The 21,320-nt window shown below is 37.9% G+C and overlaps 1 pseudogene across 1 annotated transcript in view; it reads right to left on the reverse strand.

Moving 5' to 3' along the window:
* LOC309657707 (dual specificity protein phosphatase 3 pseudogene) overlaps positions 1-17,732 on the reverse strand; it is a 51,058-nt pseudogene extending 33,326 nt beyond the window's left edge. The window contains exon 1 of the transcript in view: positions 17,642-17,732. The product of the transcript in view is annotated as a dual specificity protein phosphatase 3 pseudogene (transcript). The remainder of the gene's footprint in view (positions 1-17,641) is intronic.
* Between the last annotated feature and the right edge of the window lie 3,588 nt (positions 17,733-21,320).

Genomic DNA, 21,320 nt, shown 5'->3' on the forward strand with positions numbered 1-21,320 from the left:
AAAGAGAGCTCTGATCTTCTAATGGCCAGGCTGCAACCTCCTGTGGAGGAGTGCCAAACCCTCCTTTCTGCTCTGAAGCAGGATTTCAAGCATGTTTAGACTCTGATGAAGCATCAGTCATTCCGTTTAACAAAGAGGAAAGCCTGATCACAAACCCAGAGTTAAGAAGTTGAGATTTGGACTTCCCTGGTGGTGTCATAGTTAAGAATCCACCTGCCAATGCAGGGAACACGGGTTTGATCCCTGGTCTGGGAAGATCCCACATGCCGCGGAGCAACTAAGCCCGTACACCACAGCTACTGAGCCTGCGCTCTAGAGCCCATGCACCACAACTACTGAGCCTGTGTGCCTAGAGCCTGTGCTCTGCAACAAGAGAAGCCACCACAATGAGAAGCCCGCTCACCACAACTAGAGAAAGCCCACGCGCAGCAACGAAGACCCAACGCAGCCAAAAATAAATTAAAAAAAAAAAAAAAGTTGAGAATTGACTAACCCAGGAACAAGGCTGGGTTGTTTATACTGTTACAAAGACTGCCCCCTAAATTGAAGAGAGGTACTGATCTGTTAAGGATTAAAGAAATATCTTTTCTCTATGTCTTTTTTCCCCCCAGACAATCATTTCCTGCCCAGATTAACTCAACAACCTCCTACTATTCTTGCCTCCAGTCCTGTCCTGCTGTAATATATTCTCCACACTTCAGACAGTGAACTTTCTGAAATGTAAATCAGATCACATCTTTCCACTGCTTTAAAATTCATAATTGGCTCCCTGTAGCCTAGAGGATCAACTCTACACTTTTTTATTGTGTCTCAGTTTGAAACAAGTATCTGGGTACAATTTGGTTTTTTGGAGGTAAGCCCAAGATGCACAAATGATGGAATGAAAAAAGTGAGACAGGGAATGGAGAAAATTCTATGAAGGATGTGTTAACAAGTAGGTTAGCTCTGAAGGTACCTGGGGCTCAGTTCCTCCGCAGAACTGACCTGTGTGTGGACCACGTCTTAAAACTGTATAGGGAATGGGGCATTTAGTCATTGTCTAACCAACCCCCCCCATTTGCTGAGAGTGCTCCAAGACATAGTAACACCCTTCCCAATCTGTACTGCTTGAAAGGGAGCCATCTTCCCTGGTCGTATAGACAAAGATCTCAGGCACAAAAGAGAGAAGCAGATACTTCTGTGATGGAAAAGCATCAGTGTTCCAGACACTGTCTCATCCTTCAGCTGCAGGTGAACTCAGGAAGGCTGAGGGAAGATGGGTGGGGCATTCATGAGTTTGCTTCACATGGCATAGCAGACCCTTGTGGTTTGGCATGGAACTCAGCAAACTTATCTCCGCCTATTTGATCCTATAATTCACCCACACCAAACTGCCTGCAGTTTCTTGAATGGACTACACCTTTCCAAAATTCCAAATCCCCAATTGTACAATCTGCTTCTCTTCTCTCTGTGCCCACTGCAGCTGGTTCATATTTTATGAGGGTGCTTATCTAGCGTTATGCAACAATAACAATTTACATACTGAGTCTATCACAGAGAGTGGCATAGAAGGAGCATTCATATGTTTGTTGAATAAAGACAAAAAGAACAGAACAATCCCTTGGATGGTGGTGAGATTGCTGACAGAACAAATAAACACACTTAGCCTGCTGGGATCACGTAGAATAATCCCATCTGCAAGGGAGGCAGAGAAAGTACTTTGCCAGTGTATTGAAACACAGTGTTCCAATACTTCTGGACAACACTGTGACAGGTAGACAAACTAAATCCTTAAATATGGCTAAGAGAAACACGGGTGAAGATTTCTGAGCTCAAGTTTGGGGTCTGCCCTGAGTCTGAGGTTCTTAGAAGGACCCAAATGATACGTTGCTTTTATTTTATGTCTAAGAGATATTGCTAAATACCTACCAAACTGGATGTATTCTCCACCAGTAGATTTGGAGAGAGCTCCAGGGAGCCCCACTGCTCCTGCTACTTGGCAAAGTTTTCACTTCTGCCTCCATAAACATACAATGGATTTTTCCCCCCTAATTCAATTGAGAGACTCAAATGTTCAGATTCATTGAAATGCTACAGAGACAGGATGTTGTGTGAGATTTATAGGGTGGCTCATGAACCTATTAACCTTGCTTCTAAATCTAGGAAGCAGAGTTTCTTTGAGCTCATCTGAGTCTTATAATTGGCCTGATCTCTTTAGGCTGGTGCTAGGTCTTGGCAGGATACTCATCTGGGCACCAATAGTTGTCACAGGACTCTTCTATTTCCCTGGGACCTATTCAGAAGGCATGCTGTAAATTTGTAGCAATAAGATATACCGATACTGGAGTTTTGTGAGGGTAAAGACAGATTTTAGAATTGATGTATCTTAAATACACCTTTAGCAGAAGTGAAAGCAAGCTGCCAAAGCCAGTCTTTTTAGCCAATAAACTGGAATTTCTTTTTTTAATTTTCTATTTGGAACTAAAACATCCTTTTGCCACATAGGCAGCAGTGTGTTCACAAGTTGGCGATTTGGGGTCAGGGTCCTGAGCTATGCATTGGAGGGTGTATCCAAGGTTTCTCTGAGCAAACAGAAGAACAGCACCTGTACTTTTTTTTGCAATGGTACATATGAAACAAGAGCTGCCTAATGATTCTGTGAAACACTTTGCTGAAAATAAACTCCCTATGCTAAGTGCTCAAAAGCAAAACATAGCCAATGAAGGTGACAAGGACATCTATAGATGACACTGAAGAACCAGGCCAAGATCTTTACACAAAATTAAATATTTTATTCAGAGACAGCCTAGCTCAGAAGGTAAAAGAGGAACAAATGACCCGATGCTTGTGCTAAACAAATGATAGAACACAATAAAAAAATCAACACAAATGATTGCTTTTCCAGCTATGGAATGTTTGGGAGTTATAGTACAGAAGGCCAACAGAGAAAATTGTTTTACCAATATGCCTCTTAACAGTCAAGGGAATGTTAATCCTCCTCATTTATAGAGTCTCATAAATACATATGACCGAAAAGAACAGAATGTGTTAATGACTAAACTCTGACTCATTTCTCTCACTCTGTACATGGAGTCTATTGCCAAAATCTATCACTTCTTAAATGCCTCCTATAATTATAACTTTCCTATTTACTATCTATGTGGTTTACAACACACATACACGATGTCCACGTAGTCACAACAGCACCGGGACACCATTTCACAGATTAATAAAACTGGCCGTCAGCAGCATTAGGAAACTGGTTCAATGTGACTCAGATAGTAAAAGGCATAATCTCAATTTCTCATCTGGAAGGTTGCCTTTAAGGCACCATCTAACTCTAAAATGCTATGGTTTGATAATTCCACACCCTCCTTTTCTTCATCAGTCTGCCACTGTCTCAGCATTAGACTTGACCATTTCTCACCTAGGCAACTACAATTTCCCCTTTATCTGCCAGCAGTAACTTGAGAGAGCAAATCCTTCTTCTTCATTTTGGCCTCCTACAGTGTCACACTCTACTCTAGACATGAAAATAACTCTCTTGGCTCTTGTGTTCATAGCCAAGATGCTCAGCCTATTTTCTCAAGTCTCCCAACAAAGACTGAATTGTATGTCTGATGCCACGTCATTTGGGCCTGGCCACTTCTCCACAGTTTATCATGGGTTCATTCACAGCTTGCCCTCTTCCTGATCTCCCACCCTGAGGTTCCGCAAAGCTGTCTTATGTGCAAACATACGCATTTTATTTCACTCCACCTAGCTGCCTACAGCTTCCTCTGCTTCTGTTTTCATTTAAACAACTTTTAAAGTTCCCCTCAAAAAAGCAGTTTTCCCAGCTCCCAACTTGGCGTGGTCTAGTCCTGTGTGAAAATGGAAATGGCACATTAACACTATCTGCTGCAGACAGCAAACTCCTGCAGGGCAACGACAAAGCTTAATTATCCGTACTTTGTAGAAAACAGAAAATTAGCACTCAATATGTGTTAAATAAAGGAAAACAAACATTTTTATTTTTGTTGCCATTTGATATTTTTATGGGTCATGTTTTGAAATCATTTTGCTCAAAATACAAACTGGAACAAATTTCAGGAGGCTTTTACAACAGTTACCTTAAATATCATCCCCACCCCCAGAAAATGAAGCCTCTGGATATTTGACTTTGATGACTTGACATTTAAGGGAAATTTATGGAAAGTCACGTTATTTTTAATATGTTCATATATGTTCTTTCCATTTTGCACTGTGGGTCTGTGTGTCACAAAGTACAAAGAATCTTCCAAAGTAAAAGTAAAGGTACACGATTTTTATTTTTTTGCCACCATTGTATCCCTGGCACCTCATTGACTTAGAATAAGCCCACAATGAATATTAAATTGAACTTTAATAAAAAATGCATTTTTTATTTCTAAGTCATGAGCAGGATATGAGTTTTAATTGTATAATTTCAACTCTGTGCATGATACATTTCACGGGGAGGGAGGGCGGCTGCTAATTTGAAGGTGTTTGGTCCAGGCAACTAGGTTCAGTCCTGCCTAAGAGTTCATGAACCTCCTGGAAACAGAATTGAAGGCCCTAGTGATTAAAAACTATATCCAGGTCACACAAAAGATTCCACAGTTGTCTTAGGTACACGCTTCTCATTTCTCATTTCCAATAAGCTTCAAAAGACAAAAATCTTCCATAACAATATCCTTCATGGCTATGTTTTCTTTTCTAATCCCATGGCCATTAGCCTAACCCAAGCCCCTAGCTTTTCACAGAAGATTCACTGTAGCAGACATCACACAGACTTTCCTGATTCTCAGATTTTGCAATTCTGGTACAGTATTCCCTGTAACATAACACATCTTTTTTAAACAAGCATATTCTATCACACTTCCCAAAATTATTGTGTTCCTTGATTTTCCTGTTTATCAACACAGACCCTCGCTATCTGACATTTAATACTTTCTGTAACCCAGCTTAAGAAATCTGGCACCATTCTTGACTTCTCCCTTTCTGTTGCCAACTCCCCTCCTAAATTAAGCTCTAACCTATCACCAAGTCCTATCTGTTTTACTCTCATGTCCAAGATACTAGCATCTCTCTCTCAGACTACAGCAAGCCTGTATAGGTAGTAGCTTGATGATGACGGTGATGATGATGAGTGATCCACCCAATTTACTGTATACACAAGAACCAGAACAATCTTATAAAAAATAGGTCATATTTGATGATCTTGCTTAAAAGCCTCCAAAGAAGTTCTATTAATTACCTAAGAACAAAATCCAAATTCTCTACTCTGCTCCTCAATGTCCAGCATTATCTGGGTCCTGTCTATCTGTCTAATTCATCCTGAGCCACTTGCCCCCTTCCTTACTTGGCTTCAGGCTTTAACTTTCTGTTAGTTTTTAGAACCCATCAATCTCTTTCTGTGTTATCTGTTCTCTCCTCACCCCCTCACCTACTTGGCTCCTTTTCAACTTTTAGATCTTGGCTTGAAGGTCAACTCCTTGGAGATGTTTTCCCTTACTCCCCCACCTAAAAAAACCCTCCCATCTCCAATATTCACTGTTGTAGCATCTAGCTCATATTGTCTTCGTCACATTAGTAGCATTACTACTACCATTACTTACCACAAACTTGCTTCTTATATGTATTTGCTTACTTGTTTGTTTGCTGCACTCAACTAGAATGTAAGTCATACAAGGGCAGTATATCACATCTGTCTTGTCTACCACTGACTCACCAGAACTGGATAGAGCCTAGTGCATGGTGTGCATGCCATCATTATTTGTGGAACATTCTATCAGTGGTTTTAATTTTATTCAACTAATTATTTGTCTCTACTCCCAGATTCTTGCTCTCCACTGTGTTCACAACAATTGCCTCGTCTTTGCATCAAGGTACACTATTTCCATCTCTGAGATTTCACTCATCCCCTTTGATTGGAATATTCAACCCTTCCAGCTTGGTCTGCCAAAATTCTGATGAAGTCATCTTGCCCTCACTGATCTTTTGCTCCTTAGCATTTCTCTATCACTTAAAAATTCTCCACAAAATTCTAATTCTTATATATACAACATTATATACACAATACAATATCCCAATTCCTTAATATAAATTGCCATCATTTCCTCAACTAAACTCTGAATACATATGTTTGTATATATATTTACTTATTCCTAGAGTTACTATGTCAAAGAACACAACATTGGTTTAGAATCAATTGATTAGAATCAGATAACTTCATATGTATTAGATATATTTATTAGATATCTTAGATAACTTCATAAGAAGGATCTTAAAGAAAGCTAAGACCCATGTGTTTATACTAAAATTCTAAATATCCACCCCAGCAAAGCTTTCATCTTTCACATCTTAACATCTATTTTTTAAAGAATAAATTCCTTTCTCTAGTCCAAAAGGCACTTCTGTAAGTTTTATAAGAATTGGGTTTTGCTTGGGTGGTGATGACACCTAAGCTTCCCAAAGTATTCCATACTCTAAAAATTGCAGGAACACAGCATACTGGAGACCATATGGAAACAAGTTCTGCAAGAATTCTGTATAGTTAGCATCTGCTTCTGTCATAACTGGTACAGAAACTGAAACTTGGCTTTTGGTTTCTTCTCTCAGGCTAATGCTTCAAGGACAGTTTAATCAAGGAATACTACTAGGAAGTGTTTTGCCAAGATCTTAATAGCTGAGTTACTTTTCAGTACAAACACCTGTAATTCTGAGTATCAGTGCTACTGACTCATGCATCTTTATATAACAAACTCAGACATCAAGTGTAAGAGTAACTTTTATAAACATTCTTGACCCTCAAAGCCAAAGGAAGATTTAAATTTGGGACCAGGGCTGTTTCTGAAGCTCTGCATAGCCTCAACTTCTCCCATATACCAATTTTGCTCTAGGGGCCACTTATTCTCTCACTCAACAAAAAATTATGGGCAGCCAGCTCTTTGCCAGGTTTTGCTCTGGGTGCTAGAGACATTGAGGTAAAAGACGGGCAAGGTCAGTGTTCTTCAAGGGGCTTTGTAGCATTCCACTGGTAATCTTAGTGCATTCTTTTCTGACTGGCAAACGTACTTCAAGATCTCTATTTTCCTCATCCTTTCCCTCTCTCAATGCTGGAAGGCAATATAAAATCTTTTTTTGCCATAATTTACCTCCTAATTCTCTTTTTAATTCTTAATATTTCTTCTAAATTCTCAAAAATTTCTCATCATACTTAATAATACCATGTTTATAAATCTAAGATGCCATAAATTATAAGAACTCACCACTATTTTATGTACCACTAAGAGCAAAAAAAAAATCTTTGATAATTAAATTATGTTACAATACTTTTTATCACTTGCAATTTTTTAAAAAAATTTTATTGAGGTATATTTGATTTATGATATTATTCACTTTATTCATTATTACTATGATTCATTTTATATTACAAAAAGAACCCATTTGAATTTATTTAGACATAAATGTTTACTAAATCACTGGTGTTTATGTGAAAAGAAATATAAACATAATAAATTATTTCTAAAATTTCTTCACATTTAGAATCCAAATTACTGATCAATTCAGAATCATTAAAGTCCATAATTTTCCATATAAAATATCCCTTTGTGCCATCAAGAGCCTTGGTGAAACAGCGTTTTTTAATTTTGCCTCATGTCTGTCTTCAGGATTTTCTTGCAAGCTGCAGATTATATATCGATATTTATATATTTATTGATATAAATTTGTACACCCAAATATGAGCAGTAAGAAATACATCACAATTGCTGCCTACACGACAGCAGTTGCATGACACCTTTTGATCTCACACATGTTAAAATGTACAAAGAAACATGGTTCTTAGAAATGATGAAATATATCACACCAAAAATGTAAGCCAATTTTTTTTAAATGTGCATTATAGCTACAAATTTTAAAAGAAAAATACTCCTGATTCTCTCCACAAGTATCTTCAAGGGCAATGTTAGTCTCACGCAGATAAGCAATGAATGTATGGCAAGTTCCAAAACTGTGAAAAACTGCCCAAATGTGATCGTTCTCATCACCTCCTAAGGTAGAAACAAGAAATGTGTTCCCATTCAAAATTACCAGTGTCTGCTGTTTGCTCTGTCTGAGGAAATGTCTTGAAAGTGAAACGAAGATCCAAGACTGCCTACAGAATCAGCTTTGCCAAGAACCTTAATTTAGCGCTGTAAAATCCTAGAGCCAGTAGAGAATTTGTAGAATGTCTAGTCCCAATATCCTCCTCTGGCACTGAGGAAACCCAGGCCTGCAGTCAGAGAGATAGACACTAGACCTCAAGTTCTCTGAGTCTTGTGCCATAGCTCTTTCTCCCACACACTGCAGCCCTTCTTCTCTGGGAGTCATTCCAGCACTTCCAGAAGAGAAGTAGTACCCCATTCATGCTCCCAATGTGATACTGTTTGGCACTTAAAGGACACACTGCAATACGGTTCTTCTGGGTTTGATTGAAAAGGACTGAAAAATGTCTCTTCAAAACATTCTTAAAGCAGAATTTGAAATGATCTAAGGACCTCTAGGAAAGACAGAGCTGACTAATGGGTAGGAATCACCAATCTGTAACAAAGGTCGGTGAACTATACTTCTTGGGCAAAAACCCCACCTGCCACCTGTTTTTAAAAATAAAGTTTTGTTGGAACACATTCATGCCCATTTGTCTCTGCATTGTCTATGGCTGTTTTCAAGCTATAACAATGGTTGAGTAGTTACAATGGAAACCACGTGGCCCATGAAGCTGAAAATATTTACTATCTGGCTTTTTACAGAAAATGTTGTCCATCTCCTTACCTAGAAGATAGGCTTTTAAGGACAGAAGCCAGGAATAATAACAAGGTGCAGCTTCAGGCTCCAGAATAGATTTTATGGGTTGATGGTACAGAAAAAACTATTCTTTTTAAATATCCATTTAACCAGGGCACTCATTATCCCTACCTCATATTCATACTTCATCATCCCATAGAATAGAACACGAACACACAGAACATACACACAAACATACATGCACACTTCCAGAAAAAAGGGAGTGGCTTTTGTCCAGTTATCTGCCAGGGCTAACCTTGTTGTCACAATCTAATTAAGTGATACATTTATTTCTTCAGCTATGAAGAATTCTTCAATTACCCTCTTGATTCATTCATGTTTCCCAAAACCTTTGTCCAGTGTATTTGAGCCCTGACTCCAAACTTTCAACACTCCCACTCCTGAGTCATCCAAACCAGTAACCTATTCCTCTGCATTACTCCTACAATAAAATTCTTATCTGATAGACACTGATACTGTACTGAATACATCCTGCAAGTAGTAAATCTCCATAAACATAATTGGGCTACAGACGTTCTATTAATAAAAATATTATAAATGAAAATACTGCTTTTATTTTTATCCAAAAATTAATGAATATATATGACTTTTTTAGAATATAATCTTATAGTTATCAGGAGCAGAGACTTTGGAAATAACTGTGCTCTTCACTTAGCACAAAATTATCCACTTATGCTAAACAAATCAAGGGACTGTCTTGATGGTGAAATCTCAACAGGACTCTTTTAGCATTATCCATATAAATAAATCAAGAATTTAGCTCACAAAAGAAGAATCACTGGATTTATTTGTAAATCAATTTATAGATAGTGATTCTAGATAAGAAGTAAAGATTCTCCTTTAGAAAATGTTGTAGAACTTATAAAGTTAGGATTTGGGAAAGAGTACAACCCCTAAACTGAGGTGGTAATCTACTAGATGGAAAATATACACCCAAATAAATGCCTATGTAAGTGCACAATCTCCTATGGCCTTAATGTGCCACCTGCTAATTTTTTACAGACAGTCCCTACAAGAATAGAAACATCTTGAAATGCAATTCATTAAATGAGTCCCTCAACCATACTTAAAAAAAAAAAATATTGGGAACTCTAATTGACTCTGTAAACTTTCCAACAGAGAGCTTTATGTATCCTAATAGTGTTGGCCAGAGATCATCCCCAACAATTTTGCCTGGGTAAGTAAACCTAAGAGAGAGGTTGGCAGTCATCCCCACTGAGGTTCTCCTAAGCCTGCAAGAATACCTTTACATGCTGGAATTGGTGAAAATACTTCTTTAGATATTCACACTTTCCAATCCCTCCTTTTCCTCCCAGCTTGATTTGTAGTATTTTGGTTCATTTGCTCTCAATCCAAAAGAAAATAAAATAAGCTTACTGAGGATTTAGGAGAAAATATAAAAGATCTGGGGATGCTGAGAAGAAATACAGGAGAAACAAATATGGCACTGGGACATTAGACAAAACCTGACATAGAGTTGCAGAAAGAAGGAAGACAGATTTACTTGAAGAAAGAAAAACAGTATCCAAAATATAAGAAGCTGGATGGAGTGGGAGAGGAGAAGGCAGGGAACAGAGGAATGAGGGTAAATACGGCAATCAGATGGAGAACTCCTAGCTTTGAGAGCTTATAAACATTGGAATGATTTAACAATCTCCTTGAGAGAGTTGTGAAATGTTTGTTCCTGGAAATGTTTAGACAAAATGTAGGTAAATTGATGCAGAGAAGTAATTTAGTTGACATCTCTAGATGTCCTTCCAACTCTGATTCTATGATTTTGTAACTTAAGAATGACTGAGGTAATGCCAAAAAAATAATAAGAACCCAAGCTTATGTTAAGCATACACACAAGATTTATGGTCTGCCTCAGAACTTTTTTCCAGAGTAACATGGAGTGAATTTCAAATGCATCATTCTCTGCCGGTAATCATTTGTTTAAGTGCTAAGAGTGACAGTACAATTGTGTAACAATATTCAGTCTATATATGTAATTGCCCTTCTTGCTTTCTTTGTATTCTTGGTCCAATTTTCTTAAACTCCAAATCAGATAAATGTCTCATCAGCTTTCCAGTAGTCTTCCTAAAGATATCACAACTTCTCCAGATTCTACTAGATTATTTCTATATTCTTAATGACAGGCCCAGCCTCAGTTAAACAAGCTAAAGAACTTTTTTTTTTTTTCAAATTTCACAAAATGTTGATCCATTCTAATGCAATTTTATTCTACATAATGAGGTATGCCTTCCTGGGAAGCAGCAGCACACTTATGTTTTCATTTAGATATGATATAATGGGTTTGATTTGGGGGACGTGAGTTAATTCTGCATTTTCTCTCATTTATCTGAGTTTTCAATGGTATTCTATATATTCTCCTTTTGGTCCATCACACAAAAAAATGTTCATGTTAATTTACCACCATGCAAATCAAAGGGAGGCTCTAACAACAATCAAGCTTCATGGTAGCAGCATTCTTCAGAATGTTATCCTTTATTACTCCCTAATGTATAGGCCCATTTTTTTAGGGGTAACATTGTATCTGAAGGCCGACTTTCAATTACATATGGTATTCAAAAGCTGTGCAGTATTCAAACCTGGCTGAAATTTCCACCAGGATTATATTTAGACTATTTCCCACTATCATTTTAAGTGAGCATTTTTTTTTTTACCCACTCTGAATAATACTGAACTACCCAGTCATTATTCCTTTGGCCAACCTCCGCTATTTTCTGTTCCCCTTTTCCTTTTACTCCAGTAATTGCTTGCTTTCAGTTCTTTTTATAGGCCAACCAATTCATCACATGTATTCAGTATTTTCTCATAATTTTCACTCTAAATACTGTTTCTGACATCTCGCCAATATCCTATTGGGTCTCCCTATTTCTGCTTTTATTTAAATGCTAATCATTTCAGTCTTGGGCATTTTGGAAGAATTAATGAGTACATGAGAAAACTGATGTTCCTAAAATTTTAAGGTCATTAACCCAGCTAGTTATTAACTCTCAAAAAAGGTCCTTATAGGAAAGAAGGTGATTATTGTTCCTGTAGCATCTTTAATTTAAAAAAAAAAAGAAAAAAAAGGAACTATTTTCTTTGGTACAACTGGTTTTCAGACATAATAGGATTCATGAATTTAAAACAAATTTAGGAAATGTCAAAGAATAATTTTAAGACATTATCTGTCAGTGAGCCATTTTATTTTTATACAAGGGAAAACAATAAATAGATTAATTTCTTTAATTACAGACAAAAGCAGAAGAGGAGAGAACAAAACTGTTTGAGAAGAGTAAACCATTTTTTTTGCCCCCTTGGGTAAACGACAGCTAGCAAAGAGCCAATCAAGATATTCACAAGGAGGCAATTTCACCCATTTACAGATTCTCTGAAAAGCACAGCAAGTTTTGCAGTGAGGCGCAAGCAAGCCCATCCCTGAGCAATGGCTCTGGGCCCTTTCTCCTATGAGAATTTCTCAACTCCCCCCAGTTTGATCAAACTCAGCTCCCTAGTCTATCTGGCTGTCAGGGCATCAGTTCCCTCTGACACAGAACAATGACCTGAAGATTACTTGGGGGAAAGTGGCTTTGTATTAGCATGTAAGTATGTGAATATAAACAGCAAAGTTGGACAAAAAGCTTATGGATTTTACTTCTTGTGTCATCTTGATATGACCCCTTTCGTCTTGGAGCACTTTCTTGCATCTGGCACAAGATGTGACAGGATCTCCTTGTACTTTTCTTCCCCCGACCTGGCTCAGCCATTTCTCTAGAGACCCTCATTTCTTTCTCTTGGTGAGTGTATTTAGAAAACAAATCCTGAGCACTAGGTGTGTTCATTGCTATAAGGGTATTCTTATATCTAGACCTTTCCAGTTCATAGAGCAAGAAAATACACCTATGCTTTCAAGTCCAAGTCAACACCACCAGATCAGTTAAAGGTTCACTGTGAAGCTAATGAGCTCCTTCTAATGTTCTATACCTAATTTTGTTATTTCTAATTTTTCTTAAAGAGATTCTGCACAATTGTATAAGCTTCAAGGCTCAAAAAAACTGTATACCTATATCCTCATACCCTAACACAGGGTCGCCTTCATATTCTACAATACCATTCTTGCAATCTGCCTTCTTTAAAGGTGAAAACCCTGATTCCTAAAAAGATCAATATATAAACTCACCTTCTTTATCTTCTAATATACATAAAATAGTTTTGGAATTATAATACCAATAGCAATACCTACAGCAAACCTGCTAGGTAAAGTTTAAGATTTGATTGCCATTCTGCCCTTTGAATGCATTCTACAAAGGGTTGTTTAAAGTTATTTGAATTTTTACTTTGTGAAGTTATCAATTTCATAACACATTAGGCTCATTTATATGTGTTTCTATTTAATTTTAGGGATTTTTACTAATTATATAATAATTTAATCTTAGTTTCATTAAATATTTACATGACTCAAAACTCAAAATGATAAAACTAGAGATAGCATTCCTATCCTTAACCTCTCCAATCTGTTCCTACCCATCTTAAGGCCTGCTCTGAAATCTCATATTATCCCTGACTCTTATGGGGAAGAGTAGCCTTACTCCCTTAACTTTATCATACTTAACTTGCTTTATTGTCCTTAATATTACCTATCACTACAGGACATAATTTTATTTATTCATTCATTCATTTATTTATTTATTATCTGCTTCTACTAGAATATAAATTACCTAAGAATACTTTGTTTCATTCACTGCTATACCCCAAGAACCTAGAATAATCCCATGCATAGTAGGTACTCAATACATATTTGTTGCAGGAATTTCATGAATGAGTAACATATTTATTTATACAAATTGGAGCCACCCTATAAAGACTATTCCAAAACTTGTCTTTTTTACACAATATTTCCTGGAGATCATTCCACATAAATTTTTCCCTATTTGTGGAAGGCTACATAATATTCCATGGTAAGGCTATAGTGTATTTAATCTGTCCTCTGTTGAATGGCATCCAGGTTGTTTCCAGTCTTACACTGCTGCAGACCCTGCTGTAATGAACATCCATTTACTCATAGTTGAGTTCATTTTTATATTGAATATATTTAAAATATTAATCTTCAACAAAAGTTGGTGTATAATAGAGAAGAAAGAAAAATTTAGACCTATTTTACAAGATAAATATGATTTCAAAGACATTTCCTACTTATGGTAGCTTCAGATTAAGCTGCAGACTTATAGATGATATATATTGGTTTTACGCATTCTAAATGGTATTTGGGTGCAAATGCTTGAGAAGAATAGAATAAAATGATTTCTAAGATCCTATGTAACCCCAGGATTACTCCATGGTATCCTATGCTCTTTTGGCTCTATAGAATATACCAGATTTATTTTAACCCATTTTTCCCAGATCTTTTAAGATATTAATGTGTAAAATGATAGAAGTCTTTTGAAATAGAGTATTTACATCTACAGGTAGTATTAGGGTTCTTTAATTCACTCAGATGTTTACAGCAAAAATAATGACAGTAATGGACAAAATACTGAATTTAAGAAAAAAAAACTGAGTTCATAATGATACTGTGAGAAAACAAGAGAAAGAGGACAAGCTGTACATGTGTAAAGTGAAAGTCCAAGATGTGAACAATTTGGAAATCTAGGAGAAAGGTATTCAAGTGTACTTTAAAATGTTTCAAAAATTTTAAAAATTGGGGGAAAGGAAACAAATAATGAAGATCAGTCTGAAAGGCAAGGAGCAGGTACATGGCGAGATGCAGAGACATATACGTCTCTCTCACCCTTCTGTTCCTCAACCTACCTTCCCTCTAAAAAAAAAAATAAGTTGCACTAAACTACCTGCTCTGACAAAAGCAAATGTAATTCCATATACAGTTTGCTATGGATAATGCATTCTCAAGAACTACTTTATTTTAAAATACTAAAAGTTACATTTGAGGATTTCCTGGGAAGTGGAAGTGACATTTGAAACTAATACAAAAATAAATGTAAATACTGTAATAGCAGGATATTGTATGTGTCTATTTGATAGGCAAACTGCAACACAATCCTAATTAAATGTAGTCTCTTTAGAAATACATACTGATGACAAAGGAGGCAAGGATATACAGTGGAGAAAAGACAGTCTCTTCGATAAGTGGTGCTGGGAAAACTGGACAGCTACATGTAAAAGAATGAAATTAGAACACTCCCTAACACCATACAAAAATAAACTCAAAATGGATTAGAGACCTAAATGTAAGGCCAGACACTATAAAACTCTTAGAGGAAAACATAGGCAGAACACTCTATGACATAAATCACAGCAAGATCCTTTTTGACCCACCTCCTAGAGAAATGGAAATAACAACAAAAATAAACAAATGGGACCTAATTAAACTTAAAACCTTTTGCACAGCAAAGGAAACCATAAACAAGACGAAAAGACAACCCTCAGAATGGGAGAAAATATTTGCAAACGAATCATCAGACAAAGGATTAATCTCCAAAATATATAAACAGCTCATGCAGCTCAATATTAAAAAAACAAACAACCCAATCCGAAAATGGGCAGAAGACCTAAATAGACATTTCTCCAAAGAAGACATACAGATGGCCAAGAAGCACATGAAAAGATGCTCAACATAACTAATTATTAGAGAAATGCAAATCAAAACTACAATGAGGTATCACCTCACACCAGTCAGAATGGGCATCATAGAAAATCTACAAACAACAAATGCTGGAGAGGGTGTGGAGAAAAGGAAACCCTCTTGCACTGTTGGTGGGAATGTAAATTCATACAGCCACTCTGGAGAACAGTATGGAGGTTCCTTAAAAAACTAAAAATGGAACTACCATAAGACCCAGCAATCCCACTACTGGGCATCTACCCAGAGAAAACCATAATCCTAAAAGACACATGCACCCCAATGTTCATTGCAGCACTATTTACAATAGCCAGGTCATGGAATCAACCTAAATGCCCATCGACAGACGAATGGATAAAGAAGATGTGGTACATATATACAATGGAATATTACTCGGCCATAAAAAGGAATGAAATTGGGTCATTTGTAGAGACGTGGATGGACCTAGAGACTGTCATACAGAGTGAAGTAAGTCAGAAAGAGAAAAAACAATATCGTATATTAATGCATATATGTGGAACCTAGAAAATGGTACAGATGAACCGGTTTGCAGAGCAGAAATTGAGACACAGATGTAGAGAACAAATGTATGGACACCAAGGGGGGAAAGCGGCTGGGGGTGGGGGGATGTGATGAATTGGGAGATTGGGATTGACATGTATACACTAATGTGTATAAAATGGATGACTAATAAGAAAATAAATTAAAAAATAAACATTAAAAAAAAAGAATGTGTCTTGGTTTAACAACAACAACAAAAAAGACATACTGAACACACATTACTTTAACATTAGCACTTATTCTAAATCCAAAGGTGATTTAGGTAATGTAGCATAACATACATTTCAGGAAAGTGTCATATTAAACTAAGCAGGGCTGGCCTGTTTATCCTTCATTCCCAGGCTTCTCTCCTCCCTTTTAGAAGATTCCCACATCTTCAGGGGTTCACCATCCAAAGCACGTGTTATTTATTCATTCACTTTGTTTCTCCTCACCACCGAAATCTTACCTCTGCCTTGTATCTGCTCTACTCGACCCTCTGCTCCCTGATTCTTAAGCACTGCACGGAAATTCACCTTCTGTATCCCTTTCCTTCATGGTCCACAATATTTCCTAGCTAGCATTATAAATCATTCCTGCTTAGCATGCTAATTAGGAGAACAAGTTGACTGCTCCATAAGTATGTGAACTGTAGCCTTCTGACAATACCACGGCTTTCTAATGCCTCAATTACATCAAAGTTATTCCTCAGCTTCCTCTGTAAACCTACAGCCCTGTGCACATCTTTGTAAAACATATTACTTAATAGTGAAATTATTTCTCTAGGTCTTTATCGTATCCCAATCAGACCAAGTTCCTTAAGAGCGCAGATCATATCTTGAACATTTTAGTATCCCTATACATAACCCAACACTTAGCACATTATAAATGCTCAGTAAAAGACTATGTGACTTACTTATCAAATTGAAAACAATTTATTTCTGGAAACACTTCAGCCTGGAAGTAGACAGTGCATTTCAGAGAGAATGCTTTAAGAAAAACCAAACTAATGTGAGGAGTAACAAGCAGGGAGACCAAAGACCAGAGCCTTTTCCAGTTGCCAGAAAAACTCCCTGTTGTTGAAAGCAGGTAGATTCAAAATAGCCTTTTGGTTGAAACAAGGGTAGCCTTATGGAAGAAGCATGCTTAGTGCCCAATCTTGAGATAATCCAACAAAGAACCCATTTCAAAAGAACAGAATTTGAGCCGTTTCTGTTAAGCCTTCACTATTACCCAGGTGATTCTTGTTACAGTCAGAAAGCGGGGGGAAAGAAACAACTTTACCCAAAACAATTTTCAAGAAAAAGAGTACAATAGATTATATATGACCACGAATCTCCTCCTGGAACTTAAAACCTTAATCTATTTAATATCCTGGTCCTACAAAAGGCAACAGTGCCTCTCAAAAATAAGCGGGAAAGAAGAAATTGTCCTGGGAGGCAAACACAATCACGGAGTTGACATCTATTGTATACTGCAGTAAAGATTAAATTCTAAAACTTTCAACTATGGGAAACAACTTACAATATTATAGTTCTCTAGACCTGACAGATTATAAGAGTGAAAGAAAACTGGGGTGAAGACAGAGAACCAGAACTCTAAACCCAGCATCTGTATCTTCTGTTCACCCAAGCAAAGCACTTGACTTACCTGCACCTCCGATTCTTAATCTGAAAACTGAGTACGTTGAACTTGCTGTGATTTTAAGGTTCTTTCGAGGCATATTATTAAAGAATTCCATGTTTGATTTGTTTTTTCCTGAGAATAAAAGTAAAATGGGGGTGAAACTGCCCATAAACTGTATTAGTATATATGAGTTTTGAGCGATTCCTGGGCTGCACTGCCCAGAGCTTGCTCTCAAGACCAAAGCTGGGCTCTCACAGCGTTATTCTCGGGCGGTGGGAGTGCTGGCTGCAGATAGCTTACAGCTGAGTCTCTCTCAAGGAATTAACCTCAGGTGCAGGGGCTTGACTGGCAACAAACACTTCTTCCCAAGGAAGAAGTAGCTACCAATCAATGCAGAGATACGAGGACTCAGCCCTCTTGCCTCAATTTGGGCCAACTCTGAAAGACAATCCGAGGTCTAGAGCACCCCAAGGACTCAAATAAAGCCCATTACAACCACAGTGCAAATTCTCCCCCAACCCAATCCTGCTTCCCTCACTCCCTTTTAGGTATTGTGTCCAAGAGTATTCCCCAGCGTCCTCCTAACAGCACATCTCCATCTCAAGTCTGTGTCCTGGGGAATCCAACAAGTGGTCCTAGAAAGCAAATTATAAAACGGAATTTGAGGGAGCTGATAATGAGGATTCCTTCATTGGTGGTAGATAGAATACTTATTCCTGGCATGCTAAAGTGGTACAATTATTAAAACTTTTACCTGTGGTAAACTGAAATGAGACAGTGTGTCAGAAAGCACTGACAGGTACAGCGTCTTAGGTATTTGAGAGAATTAGGGGAAAAATAATTATAAGAACTATAGAATCTGACAACTTTTGCTGGCTACTACTGATGCACTGTAAAAATTCAAGGGTACTCTGAGAGGGATTAATCTCAAATTTAAAACTACCAAAATCAAAGGGCCTCCTTGGAAGCATATAAAGCATATAAAGTAGATGCTTATCTACTGCAGCCAGAGGGCAGAGAAAGCTTAAGATCAGGTTCAACAATGAATTATAAGGAAAGCAAAAGTCCAGAGAAGAGAAACTGAATTCTCAATCACAGCAGGTATGCCACTCAAGATAAAACCCTGAGACTTTGGAATGGGGACATCTGGGTTGAGACACTTGAGAATCTTGACCCCTCAGATCTGTCTAGCCCTGCAGAAGTAGCTTACCTTTCTCAAAGCTTAGTATTCTGCCCTGGCTCTTAGATGATGCAGAGCCTTGAAAGAGAACACACACCCTCCTCAGATTCTACCCTACTGACGCTCCCAGCTACAAGACTAATAACTAGGGTCAAATCACTACATAACCCAGCCAAGCACGTTCTCGGCCTGCTGAGGGAGAACAGGGATGCAGAAGGAGCTGCAGGACCTGGCGAATGTGAGTTGGGAGGAGCCAGGAGAATATGTATGGAGCTGGAGACTGAGCGTGCTGGATCAATGAGTGCGGAGTATGAAGTTAGGTAAGAGAGAGTTTATCCATACGAGGACACTATCCAGTGACACAGGAGTTCGTAATCTGGCAGGACCCTGGGATATGGTGCTAAGACACTGTTATCCACATCTTGGATGCCTAGAAAAAGCAATGGCCCACACTAAAAGAACAAGAAATGGGAGAACAGCTGTGCTACTGGAAAAGGGTGCAAAAAGATCAGGAGAGGTAATATGCCAGGGAGGACATTCTAATACAATGGGGGAAAAAAAAAAACTAGTCGCTGACCAACTGTGTTCCATGGATGCACTTGAAGGGCGACACTGTTTCCTAAAGCAATAAGGAATGCGTTGGTGAAAGAAGCACCAGAAATGGTGAGAAACTTACTGGTACCTATTCTTTCTAATGCAGGGATAATTGTAGGAGATGCTGTATTGACCTACTGGATAGTAACCGGAATTTTATAATCCTAAAATAATACAGGACAGGATGGAATTGATGGAATTCAGAGTACGCCACCACAAAATATGCCAGTCTGGCTTGTGGATTATTTTGAGCAGAAAACAAACAAAGCCCAGGAAGAACCTTTGAACTCCACCATAACTGCCTAAAAGAATTTAAGATAGAAGGCCTCTTCCAGGAAGGAGCTATCACTATAGTAAAGTATGGACTAGGTGTGGTAGACAGGGAGGAACCAAGCAAGACCCATTTGATCAAAGTCCTCTCTGTGTTCCATTGTCTCTAGATGGCCCAGCAGACATTTGTTTACCAAACATTAACTCTTTTCTTCTTCCTGTGAATTACCTCACCTCCCTTTGAAGTCCCAAACCCCTACCTTCTTCTCCTTAGTCAAAATGACATGCATAATTCATCTTACCTTACTGTCTTTGGAATTCTTCATGCTTATGTGTATTCCCCTACAAACATAATAGAATTTGATTTTCTCTTGTTAATCTGCCTTATGTCATTTTAATTATTTGACCGGCCATGAGGGGAAGGGGGAGAATATTCCCCCTTCAGAATACTTCAGAAACAAGGGGTATGCACTTATCAAAATGAGGGGCAAAGTGGAGTTGCAAATTTTGTTTTATCTTAAGATGCCAGTGGAGTACTGGCATCTTAGGTGCCAGTACTTTTTAAAAGATTTCCAAATCTCTATTCTGGGATGCAATTAAATTGCTTTAAAATATTTGATCTTTGTAAGAATTTATTTTAAACTTTGTTAGAAGGGACCAAAGCAGTCTTTAGAGTTAATTTTACCTCACTGATGAAGCAATAAATACTCTTCTGGGTACCCCACCCAACCCCCACCCCCATGTGGCTGATGGGAATTCCAACAATTTCTGGCCCTCTCTGTGCTCAGGGGATTGTTTTGATTGTTCCCTTTTGGTGGTTTTTTTCCCCTGCTTTGAGAAGTCAGCTGAAGATCCCAGACTCTCAAAGATATTTGGAGTGCCCTCTCTCTCTCTCTCTCTCTCTCTCTCTCTCTCAATCTCTCTCTGCAGCTCTCTCCTCTCCAGTATTTTTCCCTGAGAACTCTAACCACATCAGCCCTCCCAAACTCCCAAATCTGTCTCTTTAGCTCAAAATACTTACATGTGAGAACGCAAGACTGTATTAAGGAAATGAAGCATCATGATCAAATTGACCAAGTTTATGCATCAATCCATACAATCTGTGTGAATTTTCTCAAATAATTACAAGTTGGTATGATCCCCTTTCCTAGAAATCCCAGACATTTCTGAAATACAGAACAAGTACACTTCCCAGGAAGTTTTATTAAGATGTTTAATTAGCAGAATATACTATAAAACACATATACCTATAACCATTGAAATTTCTGAGATAATTTCAATGTGCAAAACCCCATATTCTTACACCCCAGATAAACTGCCAATTCCTGAGTTCCCAGCATTCTTCCTGTGGCCTCTATATCACACGCTTTTGTAGTAAACAAAGATGGAATTCCTGGCCAACAAATGCCCCTATTTTCAGAGAACTTGTTGCTCTCCCACAGTTGTGGGTCCTGCAGTCATGTTGGAATCACATACCCTTGTACCCACAGTAGTAGAGTTATACAAGTCAAGATAAGCTCAGAGAATTCTCCACCTACCAAAATTTGGAATGAAACCTAGAGATACCAGTTAATTTCTTTGGTGCCTGAACTGAAATGACCTTTATAATTACCTACAGCTGTTACATGGAAAAGCCAAGAAAGTTATCTAAAGAGAGAA

This window comes from Balaenoptera physalus, assembly GCF_965194825.1.
Source record: "Balaenoptera physalus genome assembly, chromosome: 3".
Classification (NCBI taxonomy): Eukaryota; Metazoa; Chordata; class Mammalia; order Artiodactyla; family Balaenopteridae; genus Balaenoptera; species Balaenoptera physalus.